We start from the raw sequence: 6,000 nt of genomic DNA on the forward strand, positions 1-6,000 counted from the left end.
TACAAAATGAAACATAAAATATAAAGACAACCATCAAAGTTTTTGAATTAGTTGTAACAATGGAAGAGAAGAAAGAAAATAAAGATGTTTTTGGTATCTTATAAGGATTGAGAGAAAAGTTCAATCTACAGTAGTAAAGGTATAAGCCAATGCACAAAGAAATCAAATAATGAAAACAAAGAAATATTGAATAACAATAGCAAAGTAAAGCTAAAGCTACCAAACAATAAAATATATGTAAAGTATAAAGTATGGAGCAAAATGAATAAAACTCTTGTACATCACAAAGCTGAGGACAACTTGCACTAGCATGTTGAAGTAAAATATGTTTTCACTTAATCTCAAGTATTCTAAGCCTAGTTGAGACTTATACTAGCAAGAATTAATGGTCGTAATTAAGGGGGAGTGTTGGGGATAATTACTCCCCATTACACTCAATTAACTTGTAGTTTTAGGCATTGTACATACAATCTAAATTTAGGAAATGTTGTTCATGTTAGAGTTCTAACTTGCAAAGTGTCAATGATGCATGTGTGAGTTAATATTAGCATATCTATTCTTAGTTGTTTTCAATCTATTTAATCATGTTCAAGTAGTTTAATAAATGCAAATTACTGAGAAACAACTCATATTATGTTATTGTGTAGTTTCTTCCTCTATCCATCTATAACTTAAAAAGTGTTTGTCTTCCGAACCAAAAAGAAAATATCTATTTAACATTATGAAATATTTGTGAGTTATATGCTAATGAAAACAATGATGATTGGAATCTGTGCCAACACAATACCAAATATGACAAGCGATAAAGATGTATATGATACGCTGCAACAATAAAATTGAAAATATCAACTACTCATATATATGATATAACTGAATGTTGGATTCTGCACAGTTGATACCTAATTTTCCTATACATTAATATCTAACAATTTATGAATATCGATGTATTTTATATCTCTTTATATTGATCTCTATCAAGTCATTTTTACTCTAGCAAGAAGTTTAATAATTTCAATTTTTTCTTTCATAAAATTATAATGAGTAATTGTTCTTCAAGGCGGAAAAAACACATTTTTATAATGTTTGTGAATAATTCAGTTTCATGTGTATCATTATAAAAAAGAAAAAAGCATTGGTTCTATGTGTGTTATGTTGCTATATATACTTTGGCATGACATTTTTTGAATATTTAGGCAAAATGTAATATATTGTATGGAAAATGATTTTTTATGCCATTTAAAATGAAAAGTTAGTTATGGAGAGAAGAGTTCAAGGGAGAATGTGATGTGCTTTATAGAGAATATTTTTCATAAAAAACAATATATCAAAGAAAGATATTTTGTCATCATGCAATGTATTGTATGGAAAACAATATTGTGTGTAACACACTGTAATAGAGAAATTTTTGTGATGTGCAAAAATGTTTTTTTAGTTCATGTGAAATGTTCTAGAAATGTTTTTTTAGAGCTACAATGTATCACAAGTAAAAATCTTTATTGTGACATGGTGTGCTATAAGGGAAATAAGTTTGAATACGAAATGGTCAAAGGAGCAATTTTTTAGGAAGATGCAATGAACTAAAAGCTGTATTAGAGAAAAAGAAGAAAATCTATTTGTCACAATGAAGGTAAATTTGTGTTGCATAGAAATAAAAATTATGGTAACACGTTGTACGAAATGGAGTTAAACTTTTAAGTGATGTGATATATAGTGGACATGGAAATTTATTGGGAATGAGACATATCAAATTGAAGCGAAACTTGAGGAAATGTGGTGTTTCACAAGTAAAAGAAACTTGGGTGTGAAATCTTGCAAAGGAAGAAAGTTTTGGAAAATGCAGAAAGGAAATTTTGGCCAATTTTTCTAGGAAATTATAAGTTTTTGATATTCTCTCTTGTTGTGAAGAAAATATCTTTCACAAGACTTGAAACAACAAATGAAAAAGAACTTTAAGTGCATATGACACATCACAAGGAAGAAATCTTTTGCAACCTGTGATAATTTTTTATTTTTTATTTTTCAAATTTTATATAAAAGATTATATAAGGAAAAACATACTTTTACTTTCAGAATTACTTCCAATAGTTACTAGTGGGACGCATATTTTTCTTTTAAAATTAGGAAGGTCATGAGTTGAAATCTTTTGCTTACCCACTAATCTATAGCTTTAATCAATTTTTTCAAATATAAATCAATAATGAAAGGAAAAATTGAAGTTGAAAAACAATGCATTTGTTTATATTTTTCAAGTAATCAGATGTTTCCTTTTCCGATGAGCTTTTCATTTTGGAGATTGAATGATGAAGAATCAGTGGAAAGGGATATTTCTTTTGGTCCCTTTATACCATGTTAGAAAATATGATCCCTTAATACCATGGCACAATATATACAAATAAATTTCAAGTCAAATTTTAATATGTTACAACATTGATAACATACATTATAGGTGAAATGGTAAGAACAAGATGACCAATCCCTAACATCATACTTCAATGTCAAGCAAAATAGTGTTATAAAATAGCAAATATTATACACCTCGCAACAAAGTAATAATGTTGTATAGGTTGGCATATAAACCCTTGGATCTTAAGCATTTCAAATCCAAGAGTATATATCCTAGCTTATAAAACATTTATTACTTTGTTGCATGATGCATATTGATTGCCTCGTAATATAATCCTAGTTTAACTTTGAAGAACAAAACTTGATGAAGGTAGTCCCAAGTGGTGTTTTGCATGGAACCATCTCTAACTGGTATTGTTCAAAAGAAGATATAAAAAAATTAACGATTTAACTTCACATCTACTAGATAGTGAAGTGATTAAATATTATACGTTTTTAAGCCAAATTTGAATTTAGAAGCAATGCGATCTCATTTACCATTAATTGTTCCTTTTGTAAATCGTAATGTGTAATAAGAAACATGTCAATGACCACACCAACAAATTGTTGAAACATGATGAGAATAATTAAAAGGTAAGGTGACAATGGATGATTTCATTTGCATTAAGTCAGTGTACCATTCAAATCAATGGCTAATATGATCTCAATTATTGCCTGACAGATTTGGATGATTGTGTTCAATGACCTTGAGGGCTTAATAAGACATATGAAGCACATGAGGGAAATTCCTTAGAAGGTAATTAGAAACAAATTCATAATGACCTTTTATATTTACTTGGAAAAGTCATATAGAATGATGAGTAGGATTTAAATAGTCATTAGTAGAATCAATAATTTAATGTTTCTTTGAATCAACGTAAATCCTCTTAATAATATAGATGACATGTAATATTAAGTTCATGAATCACATAGTAGTTAAATAAAAACCATTTTCTTGAATACTAAATTATATAGTAAAATTATTTAAAATATACCAAAAAAATTCATAAGCAAGACTTCCAACACTATTTGTTAAAATATTTATAAAGTATTCCCCAAAAAAACACCCATGTATGATTTTTTAAACAAAATATAAAAATTCATATATTTTAAATTTACAAAGTTTCACTTCTTTATATTAAAAACTCTAAGGGACATGGCTACATTACTTTAAACACTAATGTATTCTTTAGGGTATGAAAGTACTAAGTCAAAGCTATGTATCTCTTTCAAGGATCTTGTATTTCCATTACAAATTGACCTCATGAGGGCTTGCATTATTAATATAATATTAATTTCCATGGAAAGGGTTCTATTGTCGCTATAATATTTAGAAATCATAGATCTCGTTGACATTGATCTCATCATCATCACTAGACTTTAATGTCCACTAAGTGTTATACAAGATAGATCATTAGAAAACCAACTATGAGTTAGAACCAAAAACAAGATAAGATAGAGCATACATGGAAGGAAATATTCATTCATAAAATGGATAACCACATTTCATTTAAATAAAAAAATATAATTTTGTTGATAATAGCTTGATCATCATCAGTAGACTTTAATCTCTGCTAAGTGCTATACAAGATAGATCATTAAAAAACCGATTATGAATTGGAACCAAAAACAACATATGATAGACCATACATGTAAAGAAATCGTCATTCATAAAATAAATAGGTACATTTCAAATAATAAACATAGAATCACAACATTGAATGAACAAATATAAAACAACTACAAATAATTTATTAAAAATATTAAATTATACTCGTAAAAACAAAAAACAAAATTAACTAAAAAAAATAGTAAATAATTAACATACACATATACCATGTTTTCTTTTTACCTTAATTAATATAAACTATAATAAATTAAATGACAAAATTTGGACATTTTCTAACCAATATTATAAATCTCTACCTTATATCCATTGAGTTATCTATACCATTAATGTTATTATATTTTTTATTTTTCTAAATTATAATAAATTAGGGTACCAATGATTAATAATAATAATAAAATTATTATATTAAATATAATAATATTTATTAAAGATGTAAATTATTTAATTAATAATCATGTCCTAACAAATGTAATAATTTATGAAAAACATGTTCACTATTGTATATGGCTTCAAAAATCCTATAAGGACATAGGCATTGAGTTATTTACACAATCTTGATAAGATATATACTACAACAACAACAACAACAAAAAAGCACACATCTTTATAAAAATAGTGTGCTTAGTTTAAATAGTAATGATTTGTATTTCATTGTTTTTTTGAATCATGTGGTGAATCATTAACTTTAAGGTTTAATATAAAGGAGACCCAGGATCAACTCTCGTAGTTTCCACTATAACACAAGAGTATATCCAACAACCAACAACCTGCAAGCCAGATGTACTAAATTCTTATGATTTAGCAAGAGTATATACTAAATTCTTATGATTTAGCAAGAGTATGATTTAGCAAGAGCCGAGACCTAGGATCAACTCTCATAGCTACCACTATAATGCAAAAAGTATATCCATAGTTGTCACTATAACACCAAGAGTATATCTAACAACGGGATCAACCCTTGTAGCTGCCACTATAACACCAAGAGTATATCCATAGCTATACCAAATTCTTATGATTTAGCAAGATCCGAGACCCAGGATCAACCCTCATAGCTGTCACTATAACACCAAGTGTATATCCAACAACCTACCACTATAACACCAAGAGTATATCCAACAACCTGCAAGCCAGATATATCAAATTCTTATGATTTAGCAAGAGCCGAGACTCACGGATAAAGGGAGTCTACTCCTTGAACCGAGATCATAACAGGACACTATACTTAATGAGATTTGAACCGCAATCCCGTGAGCTTCACCCAACGTAACTAACCTTCAAACCACACATCATTGTATGATTTGTATCTCATTGTTATTTTGAATCACAATACAAATAGAATGTCAATATGCTACTATGGCGTGGCATACCTAAAAAAAACTTACGTCCAAACATAAATAGTGTGCTCAGCTTAAATAATATAATGGTTTGTATCCCATTGTTGTGTTGAATCACAGTACAAAGAGGAAACCTTGGCAAAGAGTACAAGATCTGAACTGAGATAGTTGTTATACATACAAGCAAGTAAAAGTTTATTGTTATAAAAGGCATTCAACCCATTATTTGTCCATCCACTTTCCATGTATAAACAAAATAATTGAAAATATAGAGTAATGTTGAACTTGGGTTGAGGAGCGAGGAGAATTCTATGGAATTAATTAGCCTTGTGGATCTAAATTAATTGAAGGGGTGCCTTATTAAAATTAAAATATTATCAAATAACCAAAAGAGTCTATTATTGTCTACAACACCTTGTTCCGCCTCCATTGAACTGCTCTTGCCACCCTACCGCCGTGGAGCTGAGCTCTCGCACAACGACAGGGAGGCATTGCAGTCTCCTGAGTTGTGTAGACTTGGGGAACGGAATTCATTTCTCCCATACTGTTCTTTGCACCCTGCAATTTGAAACCTCGACACCTGTTTCTGTCTCTGGTTCGGGACAACCTGTTATCTCCAGCGTCGAGTCTGTCGCCCACTCCCCGCTCACAGCT

This window comes from Pinus tabuliformis, chromosome 9 (assembly GCF_031772625.1).
Source record: "Pinus tabuliformis cultivar Carrire ecotype Pingquan chromosome 9, CPIR1, whole genome shotgun sequence".
NCBI lineage: Eukaryota > Viridiplantae > Streptophyta > Pinopsida > Pinales > Pinaceae > Pinus > Pinus tabuliformis.